Source organism: Serinus canaria, chromosome 1A (assembly GCF_022539315.1).
Source record: "Serinus canaria isolate serCan28SL12 chromosome 1A, serCan2020, whole genome shotgun sequence".
NCBI lineage: Eukaryota > Metazoa > Chordata > Aves > Passeriformes > Fringillidae > Serinus > Serinus canaria.
Window position 1 is genome coordinate 69,413,610 of NC_066314.1, and position 13,717 is coordinate 69,427,326.

The 13,717-nt window shown below is 42.8% G+C and overlaps 1 protein-coding gene across 2 annotated transcripts in view; it reads left to right on the forward strand.

The window, feature by feature from the left end:
- Window positions 1-4,584: 4,584 nt before the first annotated feature.
- PIK3C2G (phosphatidylinositol-4-phosphate 3-kinase catalytic subunit type 2 gamma) overlaps window positions 4,585-13,717 on the forward strand; it is a 206,320-nt gene continuing 197,187 nt past the window's right edge. Inside the window, exons 1-3 of one of the 2 annotated variants that reach the window (XM_018919832.3) lie at window positions 4,585-4,779; window positions 7,450-7,575; window positions 9,983-10,131. The gene's annotated coding sequence lies outside the window, so the exon portion shown is untranslated. Of the gene's footprint in view, window positions 4,780-7,449; window positions 7,576-9,982; window positions 10,132-13,475; window positions 13,557-13,717 lie in introns of those variants that run through there. The other variant, XM_030238643.2, reaches the window with a different exon arrangement.

Here is a 13,717-nt window from a genome sequence, read left to right on the forward strand (position 1 = left end):
ATATATATTGTCCTCATCTGGGGAAGTAAAATCTGCACCTCAAGAGCAAAAGCAGCTTCTCACCAATACAGGAGAGTTCTTGGGTTTTGGTTGTTAAAGTGTCTGCCTTGGGTACCCCTGTGAGCATCAAAAGAGAAATCCCAAAGCTCTTTCCTTGCATCTTATCTTGGAGGAATGAGGTTAGAGACTTCTCCAGGAATAAGGAATGGAGGGATTTAAACCCAGAGGAAGGGACTCAAGTTCAGGGCAGATCCAGGAGCTGAGCCCTGATCTCTTGAGGCTCTGTCTGATGCTATTGGGTGGAAATGCTGAGGTGGTTTTTAGGATTCCACCCCTTTTCCCTCATGGGATTTGCCAGAAAAGCAATATATCACTTTGCTGCCAGGAGGCCTAAGGAGAACGAGCCAGAAGTCTGAGTTCTGTCCATGTGGCTGGAAATGGCATCCCAGTGGAGAGGTGACAAGGGCTGGAAGGACAGAAATAACTTTCATGTCTCAAATAAGAGATTCTCCTCCTATTGTTTTATCAATATTCAGGAAGTGTTGATATATAGCCAATAATAATGGGTATATTGTCCATATCACACCTCCTCAGGGGATTGAAAACCCTCCAGCTCTTGGCCTGTGAATGTGACTCTTTTTTTATAAATGCTGAATTTCTGCTGAGTAGGAAACATTTTAAAGGATTTTTATAGCATCTTTTCATTATTTAGCCTGTAAGGGAATTTACTTCAAAGGACCTTCTTGGTATCCACCTAAAATGTAATTTATTTTCTTCTGAGTGCAAGGCCAAATTGTACTCTTACAAACTGTGAAAACCCTGAAATCCTTTTCCAGCTTTCCTGGGAGTAACAAAGGAATAGAAATCCCTGATTTATTTTTTTGTTTTTAGAAAGTTATCTCTATAGAATGAGTTAGACACAACTGATTGGCAAAGGCTCCACAACTGTCCAGATTCAAAGTTTTCATGCTGAACTGTTTGCAGGAGAATGTTCATGCCACAATCATCCCTGAGCTCCTCTGCTGCATTTAACAGTGCCAGCAGAAATTTGAGGTGTGCACTGATTTCCTCTCTGGAAGCTGGAGGTGTGTGGGCATCCTGATGGTGGTGACAGATTTCCAAACCCTGCCTGAAGCCTGCTCAGAACTTAACTGACACTTGGCCATGTGTCAGTAACACTCAGATCTACAGATTTACAGTCTGATACCTCTCCTTTGGAATTTCCAGTTGGGAAAACCAGCTCTGAAGGGGAGTGTTGAGTCAGAGCCACAGGACAGACTCCCTCCTTTCTCATGACCCTTCCCCTGCTGATGCAGACTCTTTCTTCACAGGAGATTTAACAAAGTACCACTGTAAGAAGGTGTGGTTTGTGTTTTAGTGGAAGCTGTCACTTGTAATCATCCATCAGCCTGTGCTCCTCTCACAAATGTGAATTTCCAGGTTATTTCTGCATGTGCAAGGGACTCTAATTCCCATACTAAATGTGTGGGTCACCTTGTAAAACAGGTAAACCCAGACTGAATTTCCTGAAAATAGTTAGTTTTTCCCAGTAAACACTTGATTTCATGCTTATATACTGAAGACAGAGTATTATTTTTAAGCTGCAAACTTTTTCTTTGCCCATTTGATCAATTTCATTTTGTTCTTCCACACTCCAAATCTTCCTTGGGGGTGTTTGCAACAATTTCCAATGAAGTGTTTGCTGCAAGTTTAATTAACTTGTTGCTTATTTTCCTCCCTGCTATTCGACTTGAATTTTAATGTATTTAGCATTAATAATGGTCTCTGCCTTAAGGAATTTACAGTGAAAAAATGGGGATGTGTACAGTATGTGACAGAGAATGTCTTATTTACAATTATCAACTTGCAGCTCTTGTGGAAGCACTCTGCTGCAGAATGGGGCTTGAGTGAAAGGCAGTGAATCACTTGAATTTAACACAGCTTCTTGCTCAGAAAAACTTTACTGACAATGGCAGCACCTACTTGGTGTTCTCACAAAATTTCTGAAACATAAATAACATTTTGGGAGGATTATTCCCCCTGTCCCATCCTTTCCTTTTTCCCTATAACCTTTCTTTTTTTCCTGTGCTCTGATGAATGGATGGATGTACACAGAGCACTGATCCTTATCTTATTATCCTCCTGGATCTGATTTTATCTCTCCCAGACAGAATTTGGCTGCTGCTCAACACTTGCTGCTGTCACACATGTTGCTGGGCATACTAAGAGCCACTTTGTCACCCTAATGGATTGCTGGATGGGGCACCAGCTCATCCCTAATCAGCAGAAGAGCTGAGGAATATTCATACTTTTAGGAAAGTGTCCAAGCTGTTGACCTCAGTGCTCACTGCAGGGATGGAGTGCCCCAAAGTGCTTTGCTGCCCTTGTAGCCTCTTTGTTTGTCAAGCACTGATGATTATTTCTGTAACAGCAAGCCTGGTTCAGGCATCTGCTTGGTGCTGGAGAACTGCCCTGTGCCACTTTGCGTCCCCTTGCATCTCTCATGACAACTCTTAAAAATACCTTAAACCACTATTAGTAAATTGACAGTGGATTCCAAAGCTTTGGGATTTTTTTTTACCAGAACTTTAAAAAGCCAGATCCATCCTATGAGCATTTTAAGTTTGTGTGTGTTTAAACTGTTTTTCTGCAGAACAGAATTGCACTGCCACAGGAGCTCTCACTTTTCAGAGCACACAGCACAGTGTGTGTGGTTTGCACACTTGTCCAGGCTTGGCAAGTGGTGAATTTGAAAAGTGGGTGTGCAAACAGAAACTTGCTCGTGGTCAGGGGAGCCTGGCAGAGAGGGCAGAGTGCCCTAAAGTGCTTTGCTGCCCTTGTAGCCTCTTTGTTTGTCAAGCACTGATGATTATTTCTGTAACAGCAAGCCTGGTTCAGGCATCTGCTTGGTGCTGGAGAACTGCCCTGTGCCAATTTGCTTCCCCTTGCATCTCTCATGACAACTTTTAAAAAAGCTTAAACCACTATTACTGAATTGACAGTGAATTCCAAAGTTTTGGGATTTTTTTACCAGAATTTTAAAAAGCCAGATCCATCCTATGAGCATTTTAAGTTTGTGTGTGTTTAAACTGTTTTTCTGCAGAACAGGATTGCACTGCCACAGGAGCTCTCACTTTTCAGAGCACACAGCACAGTGTGTGTGGTTTGCACACTTGTCCAGGCTTGGCAAGTGGTGAATTTGAAATGTGGGTGTGCAAACAGAAACTTGCTCGTGGTCAGGGGAGCCTGGCAGAGAGGGGAGAGCTTTGCCTGCTGTCCCTGCATGTCCATGGCTTCATCTGAGGAGCCCTGAGAGCAGCCCACAGTGAGTTTGATTGGCACAGCATTTACTGAGATGTCCTTTGAACTGCATGTAGAAACCATGGAGTGTAAAGCTGATAGTTATCCAAGTCCTCTGAACTGTCTTTTTTACTCGAATTCCAAGTCTGTAATCCCTGATGTTTAAAGCCCACCCCCTCTCCTGCTCTAAGTTAAGCAGTGTGTTTATAAATGATTGGTTTTCATGCTTAGCAATTCCCTTTGTCCATTGCTTTGATGCTTGCCTGGGAGGTTTGAAGTGGAAAATGCAATATTTCCAGAGCTTGCAGTGTGGTAAAGGTTTAGCTCAGGGGCCACGTGTGTGCCAGCTGGGCACCTCCAGCAGCACAAGGGGAAATGAGAGTGGGTGGGTGCTGCATTCCCAGCTCTCTGTGGGAAAGCTGCTCCCTGCTCATCCCTGCCAGGCCATTGCAAAGCTCTGCTGGCCCTGCTGGACTCTCCCCTTGCACTTGGAGCAGCGGGGTTTGCTTTTGTCCAGCTCTCAGGACATTTCACACATCGTGCCTGTCATCTTTCACCTGCCTGAGTTTTCACTCCCATGGCCAGGGCTGCAGTCCTTTGCTGGTTTCCTTTCTGGGGATTGCTTGATTCATGTGAAAGTGTTCAAAAGTATTTTTCTACACAGTTTTCTTTCCTTGTTTGCTCTCTTTAAAGTCTCCCAGCTCAATACAGTGCATTGCTGATTCACACTCTGCCTCAGTGTAATCATCACCTGGGGTGCTTTTTTTTCTTGGGTTGGATTTTGTTTGGTTGGTTCGTCTGGTTTTTTAATTTTATTTTAAAAAATTTTTATGGTTTTTAATGATTTTTTATTTTATTATTTTAATTATTTTTATTTTTAAATTTTTATTCCTCTTATTTTATTTTTTATTTTTATTTTACTTTTAAAATTTTATTATTTTAAAATATTTTATTTTATTTATTTTTTATTATCTTATTTTATTTTCTTTTTAAAATTTTTGTTTTATTTTAATTTTTTTGTTATTTTATTTTTAAATTTTATGTTTTTTTTTTTTTAAATTTCTTCTTTTATTTTATATTATTTTATTTTTAATTTTTATTTTTCTTTTTTAAATTTTTGTTTTATTTTATTATTTTATTTTTTAATTTTATTTTATTTTAATTTTTGTTTTATTTATTTTATATTATTTTATTTTCAATTTTATTTTTTACTTTTAAAATGTTTAATAACATTATTTTATTTTTAATTTTTATTTGAATTTTTTTTTTTCTGCACAGTGCTAGTCTCAGTTTAAACTTTAAAGGACAGGTGAAAAGAGAGAGAGGGAGCTGAGTGCTTGCCTTAGATATTGGAGGAATTGTTCATCCATGTGAAATGCTCAGCTCTGCCATGCTGCCAGCAGCAGTGGGCCCTGGGGTGAGAGGCTGCTTGCAGGAGTTAAAGCTGCCTGGGGAGTGCTTTAAAAGGACAGTGCCAAGGTTGGTCTAGCCAAAATCTGACCTAGCTTTTCTTTTTTTCCCTTTTCTCTCTCTTACGTCTATTTGCAAAGTTCGTGTGATTTGTTTTTATGCTTTTAAAAATCTTTTCATCGAAACCAAAATGCTTCAGTTGCTGTTGGAGGGGAGTGATGAAGAGGAGAAGCTGAGTGTCAGTGAGGCAGTGCAGGTGTTGGGAAGGAGCAAAGATCCTGAGACAAAACCCAGCTCTGGGTCTGTCTTTGAACTGGGGGATAAGGAATGAATGAGGGCTCAGGCTGAAATGTGGAAGGAATCAGTGGAAGTGAGCAAAGATGGTTTTTTACTAATTGAAAACACCAATGCAGATCCAAACTTAAGTTCACAACAACTTAACTCAAGCCCTCTATTTATTTTCATGCTAATATATTTTATTCTGGGGTTGTTTTTTTTTGGGTGGGGGTTTGTTTCTTCTTCTCATTTTTTTCTTTGTTTTTGTTGTTGTTGTTTTTGGCTTTTATCATTCTGCTGATTCTTCCTCAGCAATAGATTGTTGTACATTATTCCTGCCATAACTGAAATTTACCCTTCCTTCCTTTCTTTGTTTGATGGCCTAATTAAAACCAGAGTGTATCAGTATATTTTTTCCCCACCTTATATAATATCCCAGGACCCTCATAAATCTCACACAAGCATTTCACCCACTTGAAGAATTTCCATTCTAACTGGGAAATAGATGAACCAACTACCTGTGCAAGATAAAAAGGAACATGAGGAAGTAGTAAAACCAAAGTAAAGAAAGTATTTCTTTCTCTACACAACGATGATGCTTCCCAGAAAATGCAGAAGGGAATAATCCCACCCAAGCCAGAACTCCTGGAGGATTCATCCAGTTCATCTCTGGTTTTAGCTCAGTCTCTGGGCAGCCTGGTGGAATGGTCTTGCAATCTACTCCGTGCTCACCAGAGGGCAGCCGGAGCAGACAGATTTTCAAACTGACCTTTCCAAGCTCTCCGGAGTTTATTCCTGCTCTCCAGAGTTTATTCCTGCTCCCAAAAAGTTTTCCTGTGAGCTGCGAGGGTCGCTTCTGGCTTGTTCCTCTGCTTTAGGGAGTATGGGAAAGCTTAGTTCCAAAGGAGAAGAGAATTTAGAAAACATAATTGTAGGAGTTTGTTTTGCAAAAAGGTGCTGTGGGTTTGTTTGGTTTTTTTTTTCCCTATCGTTATCTTTATTAGCAAGTGCTAAAATTTGGTGTAAAAAAATCACTCCTGCTCAGTTCTGACAAAAAAAAAAAAAAAAAAAGGCATCTTCTAAGGAACCCTGGTGTGTCCTGATGTCCTTCTGTCCTTCTTGGCTCCAAAATATTACCTTTCCCTCACTTTGTTGTGCTGGCTTTTCTAAATCCTGGAGGAAAGGATGACCTTGGCTCTGCACTGGGAAGGGAAAGAGACTGGATCACTGATCTCACAGCAGCAGGAAGAATCCACAAGTTATCAGCTCCTCCCCAAATATCCCAAAATCATCCCGTGTCTTGGGAAATAACACTTTTACAAAGCTTGGAGTGAGTATACCAAATTCTAGTACTTGCTAGCAGAGATAATGATGGGGGAAAAACAAACAAACAAATCCACAGCACCTTTTTGCAAGACAAACTTCAACAATGACAATTTCTAAATTCTCTTCTGGTGTGTAACTGAGGTTTCCCATCCTCCCTAAGGCAGAGTAACAAGCCAGGCAGCAGCAAAGGAGCTGCCTGGGTTGGAAGGCACTCTGCCTCCTGCCAGCAAGGCTATTTAGTGTTTATCTCTCTGACATCCAGCTGGAGCTAATTGCATAGTTATGGTAATAGTGCCCTCCAGAGGAATTCTGAAGGAATTATAATCCTCTGAGCCAGTACAAAAGATGTTCTAAAAATGAGTGCATCAGGAAAATGGAATATTATTAAAATGATAAAATACTTGAACCTCAGGGGGAAAAAAATCCCAGTATCAAAGCTCCTTCTATTTTGCATGTACATTTACATCTAAGAAAAGCATATCCTGGTTACAATAGGCTTCTTCACAGCCTGATAGCAAACATGAAGTTTGCATAACTCCATTTGAATCAAGGATGTAAAAGCAGATCAGGCAAGTGGAGGATGGGGTTCCTGGGCTGCAGCAGGCACTAACAGTGGGTTATGGGGGTGCTCTCTGTGGGCTCCAGCCTCAGCCTGGCTGTCTGGACTTTTCCAGGGCTCAGTGCTGTAATGCAGACATGGCACAGTTAATTGAGTCACTCACAAGGCAGTGCAGATGCTCAAGGAGCCCTTTGGATGAGGTTTGGTCTAAGATCAAGATAAATCATGCTTGGAGTCTCAGGTTTCAGTGACCATAACCTGCTGTGACACTACACCCCAAAGGAAGGACAGGTTGCTGTAGAACAGCAGATATCTTATTTTAGACCAAGTCCTGGAGGCCTGAGCACAGCCTGAGGTGACACCTCAGCACCTGAATGCCAGGTGCATTCAAGTTTCCTCATGTTTCTTTTGCTGTTTTGTTTTTTCTTCTTTTTTTTTTTTTTCTTCAGCTCCCTACCTACAGGGTGAGGTGGCTTGTTTTATATCCTGAAATTTCTGTCCCCTCCTCCTCAAAACCACCTAAGCAGCCCTTAATGAGACCTGAAATGGCAGAGAGTTGTGTGTTCATTTGCTTTCAGGCACAGCCCAGGGTCATGTTTGACCTGAATGGAGCAGGTTTGCAGTCAGGTGTCTGGGCCATCAGCACAGCTCCCACACTGCCAGAACTGGAAGGAGCAGGGAAATGTTCCCCTGCTTGGGATCAGGTGAGTCTGGCAAGGTCAGCAGCTGCTTGGGAAAGGAGGAGATGGTTGAACTGCTTGTGATGTAGCTCTTCATAACAGGGTCACCACCCCCAGCCTAAAGCTTCTTCTAAACTGAGCTTTCTTTGCATGAGCCACAAAGGAGGGGGAGATGAGCTGTGCACAGACTGGTGGGGCAGGGGTGACAGGACATGACCACTGACTGCAGGGAATGCTCCCAGAGCTTCCTGGCCCTTTCCCTTGCCCCAGTAACTCTGGTGAGGATTGTGTCTCCTCCTCTCCATGTTCATGGAGTGGTGCAGGTGATTCTGAAGCATGCATGGTATAACAGAAACACTTTGAAGCCTTCTGAAGATGGAGTGTTGCTTTGAATTATGACCATCTCAGTTCTGACACATCTCCACCCATTCCACAGCCCTTGGAAAACCCTCATTCCAAGAGCTCAATGGCCTCTCCACAGTCAGGAATTGCTGGTGCTTTTGGGTAGGGGTAGTTACTACAAAAGAAACAAACAGTGACATCCATCTCTGTGGCCTAGAAGATGGCCAGAATCACCTGCACCACTCCATGAACATGGAGAGGAGGAGACACAATCTTCACCAGAGTTACTGGGGCAAAGGAAAGAGCCAGGAAGTTCTGGGAGCATTCCCTGCAGTCAGTGGTCATGTCTGCCCAGAGCAGTGCAGGGCAGAGCACAAATCCAAGTGGTGGCTGCTGCAGTGGGATGAGTGCCCTTGTCTCAGGTTTCTGTGGTTGAGATGATCCCACAGCTATCAGAAAGTCTCTTTTTCCCAGCCCCACAACCGAAGAAGTCGAGATTTGTCAGCTCTGCTTTTCAAGGTTGTTTATTTTCTCTTATCCATTCCATTCTCTCTCTGCCCTGCTGAGCTCTGTCCAGCAGGTCGGGCTGTGGCACAGTCCTGCCCTTGGGGTGGTGTTGGCTTTTTATTCTGAGAGCTAGGTGTACTTTATTTACAATAATTTTCCAATACCTGTCACTTATGTTAGACAGTCTGTCTCTACTCTAAACCAATCCAACAGTGCCACCATCACAGCAGAAGATGGAGGCCAAGAAGAAGAAGGACAGGACATGCCCAGATTCCTCCATCTTGCCTCTTTAACCCCCATTCTAAATCCACAAAATTCCACTTTTTCACCCTGTGACAAATTAGCTATCATTCTACTCAAACAATCATTCTTGTGGCTTGTTGGTAATTGTTTCCATGGCTAAAATCAAAGGCACTGATGTTTTTGACTCTGTGCCAAGGTCTCTGAGCCCCCTGCCAGGGTCTGGAATCACCCAGGGCAGCCAGAGGAATGTCCTGGGTCCCAACACCTTTGGTGTGGAGTGGGGTGGGTGTTCATCCCTGCAGGAGTGCCACACTGTGAGTGTCCAGCTCCAGGGAATGCACCTCACCTGGTTAATTCCAGATGCACAATGAGCAGGGTCCTCCTTGCTGCCCTCCTGGCTCATACACCCAAAACCATCCTTAGCTGGACCACCAGCAGCCTGACACAGCAGAGAGCATTTGCTGCTTTAGAATAATGTGTGTGTGTGTGTCCCAGAGGTGGGGAAGGTGCTTTGGGGTGCCAGATGAAGCTGTATTCTCACCTCTGCAAGCACCTCTTTGCCAGCCACTCCAGTTGTGGTGGAGGGCTGCTGTGAGTCTGATTTCCACCCAGGAGTTTGCAGAAATATGGTTTATTGCAGGTAAGCAGTTCCTTTGCATTATTTATGTTAAAAGTTGAGTGAATTATTGTTGGCTTTCATGCTGCAGGTAAAGTTGTAATGAAAACAGTAATGAATGCTTTGCTGACATGCACAGGCAACCTAAGTATGCAGCCAAATTAGCTATCTAAGCAGATGCTTTATATCCTGAATTGCATATAAGGAATGCTGTTCAGTTGGTTTAAAAATTATATATACACCCACAAACTTTTTTTTTTTTATATAAAAGCCATATGTTTGGTTTTTTGCATGTTTGTTTGGGTTTTTTAAGCAACTTTTTCAATTGTCTTATGAGCAATTAGGACAGTAAAATTCAAGTCAGAAGAAAGATAAAAGAAACTGACCACGGGCAAGAAGTTCAGGGAGAATTCAGAAATGTTGTATTATTTAAGCTGCTGTAATACTGCAGTATGGGCAATATTGCAAACAGAGATGCTCTTATGCTTGAAGAATTGTTATTTTTTGGTGAAGGCAGTAGAGCTCTGGTCTGCCAGAGTGGGTGGTTGAGCTCTGTCCTTTGGGGGACTCTTTGCCCTCCTCCTGCTCTGGCAGCCTTGCAGAAGGCCCAAGCACTTTATTTGTTTCAAACCAATATTCTTATTCAGCTGCTGTTTAAACACAACATATCTCACCAGTGTGCCAGTGAAAAACTGGCACTGGAGTGTTTTTATCTTTTTACAGACTGTGGTGTGAACAGTTTCTAGAAGGTCAACAAACCTTCCTGAACACCCTGGAATGACAAAGCCAATTTCCCAGAAAGCCACTGAGCAGGCACACTGGAGTGGGGAGAGGAGAAGAATAGCATAGGAAAAGAGTGGAAAAAACAGAAGGTAAGAGAAATTGAAGGGAAAAAAAGTGAAATTTATAAAGCTTTATGAGCTAGAGCTTTGGCTTTAAGCACTCTTCAGCATCGTGGGTTGATTTCTTTTCTGAATCATTTAAACTCTATTCTTGGGTCCCTTGGCATTTAATAGGTGTTTCTATGTATATACCTATTTTAGGCTTTTATAGAGAGATCTGTGTAAGTGTACACATATATATACTTGTATGCATATCCATGTGTGTTTAGAGACACAAATAGAAACCTTCATATATGTGTGTATACATGTAAGAAATTGCCTGCTTGCCTAATTTCAGCTGCATATTTTAATACAATTTATGAGTGTTCTCCTTTCCAGCACCTAACTTTTTTCAGAGATTTGATTATTTTTTTTAAATTTTTTTAAAGCCAGAGTAATTGTTGCTGCCAGGAACGAGGCTGTTGAAGGGCACTGTTCCTTTCAGAGGATCAAAGTACAAAAGATGTTCAAATAAAAGGAGAGATTAAATTCTTTGGGGCTACATTTAGTCCTAGCTAGCTGTGCAGTCAGTGTGAGCAGGCTGTGGAGGTTGATCTTTCCCAACAGCCTATTTCAAACCTCAGGAGGGTGTTGGTAACTCAGTAACTTTGTATGTTAGATGTAGGTGTCAGCAGAGCCTGTGAAAATGTTTTTTATGTTAAACAATTTTTTTTTTTCAATTTGTTTTTCTCAGAAAATTGGACTTCGCTCCCCACCCCCTCTTTCCTCCCCGTCCTTTCCCTTTCTTGTTCTGTGTGAGTAAATAGAGGGTGAGGAATGTTTTCAGAACTGAAAAGTCCTTCTGCCCTTTCCAACAAATGTCTCCTTCGCTGATGAATCATTGCAATGACTCAACCCCTGTATTGTGTCTGTTGCAACTTTTATTTTCTTTGCCCAGCAGCATCTGCTGCGCTGGGTTTGACTAAACAGGTAGGAGGGCACAACCCCTGCTTGATGAAACTCGTGAGAAAGAAAAAAAGGGCCTGTAATACAAAACAACCTCTTTTTAATTTTTTTTTTCTTTAACCAGTATTCTTGTTCATCTGCTGCTTAAACACAACATCCTGGCATTTATTTATATTTTTTTGCCAGCACATGGAAGAGCCCTGCTGCGTCTCTGTAGTTTTGCTGACACTTTGCCATCCCTTTGGTGCAGCAGCACTTTGGAGTGCTGCCCCAGGAGAAGCAGGACCTCGAGAGTCGTGAACCTTCCCCACAAAGAGCATCTTTCTGAGAGGCACCGTACTTGCCAGGGATGGGGATGGATAAAATGATGCCCCCCGGAGCCAGACACAGCCATCTCTGTCCCTCCTCACAGTTTTGGGAAGGGACAGTAGGTGGCACTGGAGAATAGGCGCTCAGAGGATGGGTTTCTAATGAAACCGAGCAGTTTTCTCACTGCCTCTCTGTTCAGCCAGTTTTCCATCCCCTCGGATTGCTAAAACGCTTTGCTGCATTCCCTGTGCAAGCCTGTTATTACTGGCAGCCTGCAGGCTCCAAAGGCGAGAGGGCTGTTTCAGAAACTGCACACTGCCTGTGAAGCAACCCTGTGAGTAAAACCTGCTCCAGATCTTGTGCTTCATCCTGGGGGGTGTGGAGTGATTGTTTTGCCAGCTCTTTCTGTATCACACTCCAAAGAGCTCACTGGTGCACAGCTCAATCAAATTATTTAATTTAATATTGATCTGAGCGAGCTGTGGCTCCTGCCAGCTGGTGGAGCACTGGGAGTGTCTAACAGAGGTGAAGGGAACATCCCAGGGACTCTCTGGGTTTCTGTGTCTCTGGAAATTTTGTGCCACATGCCAGCAAAAAGAGGAGGAGGCAATTCTTGGCAGCTCCAGGAGGAGTTAGGCTAGAAAGTGACTCAGCAGTTCCCTGTCTGCTCCTTTAATGGGAAGCATGAAACAGAGAAATAGTGGCCACCTAAAATTCTGGGAAAATTCTGAAAATGTTCAGTTTCTCAAGAAAAACCCTCACAGGCTTCTCCTGGAAATCACCATGGGGAGAGAGGTCCCAACTCAGTTTTTATTGTGTGTGTTCAGCCTTCTGTGTTTGCTTGGAACATGAGCTCTTCCCATGAGTATTTCCTGTTTTCCCAATCCTCCTCCTTCAGCTGTGTCCAATCCCTGTGAGGTGAAGCAACACCACACTGGCACAAACTCTGGGATGGCAGCTCCTAAAACTGGTGTGTTGCTCTCTCTCAGGATCACTTCACAGAATCACTGGACATGAGGATGGTACAGCACAAATGCCACCAAATAGCTCGTGGAGCAAGTTGACATTTTAAGATAATATATGAAAAAAAAAAATGCATCACCTTTCACCAACTGGGATAAGTTTTGTCCTTGTCTAACTGCTTTTAAATCACAGACATGACTGCCAGCTTTTATGCTTTAAAGGCCAGGGCTTTTTCCCTATAGTGCTAATTTTATCAAATTATAACTTCAGTTTATCAGATATAAGGTATCAGCTATTAATAATTAACTTTATATGCTTTATCCTAATCTGTTCAGTTTTATTGCATGGCTTTTTATAACTGAAATACTGTTGACCCTTACTCCCTCCCTCTTTCTGAGGATATTTCCTTGCCTGTTGCAACCTCGGGATTTTGCTTGAATTCTGAACAGCCACTTGAGTGGAGCAATTTCTAACTTTTTAAGGAATGGTATGAAGTGTGAAGGAGAGTGGTCCCTGAGGGAGCTCCCTCTGTGTTGTGTCTGGAGCAGCCTCTGCTGCTCCCTTTTATGGAGGGCACTGGGCTCTTTGAGGCTGTGGAAGATGGACGTGGCCAGTGCTGCGTTTACTGCAGCTCTTCAGGCCCTTTGCAGGGAGCCAAGTCCTCACTGCTCCATGGGAAATATCACAGAATAAGGGAGGTTCTTCCACTTTTGTTCTATCCCAGCTCTGCCCACCGAGGAGCCAAAGCCAGAGGGCCACTCTGCCATCAGAGGTTTGTCCTGTCCCCCTTCCCTGTGACTGGAGCTGGGGGCTCCTTTTGGACCATGTAGATGGAGTAGAGAAAATTTTTTACTCCTGTTCTTGTGCAGAAATCTTCCAAAGAGGCAATCCTTCCCTTTTAATGAAGTCATTTTAACCATGTCGGAAACTCGCACTGAAAGTATAAGATAATCTACCACCATATATAGATTAAAAAAATAAAAAGTCTGGTTGGCTTTCCAAATTGAGAAGGAGAATAGATAAGGTGTTAGCTTTTTATTGCTCCTGCAGTTTGAATTTTCCCTGAGGGATGCCTTGGGAAGAGAATCATCACCGCCATAAACCGGTTAAGCAGGAAGGAAAGCTCCTGATGGAAAAGTTACACCCCCTTGATTCTGAAAGCACATAGGTCACCTGAAAATGTCTGTGAGCAGGGAGGCACAGGAGGCTCTATTTCCTTCTAAAAAATTGTGTTTCAGGTAAGGAGTTGCAACAGATATTCTTACTGCTTAGCAAGTGCCCCAGTCAGCTCCTCCTGGGATTGGGAAAAGCAAAAATTGAGCCTGCAGAGTGCCAGGCTCTTTTGTGAGGATTCATGGGCATGGCCATGTGTGGAAAGTGGTTTTGTGTGCTTGCAATG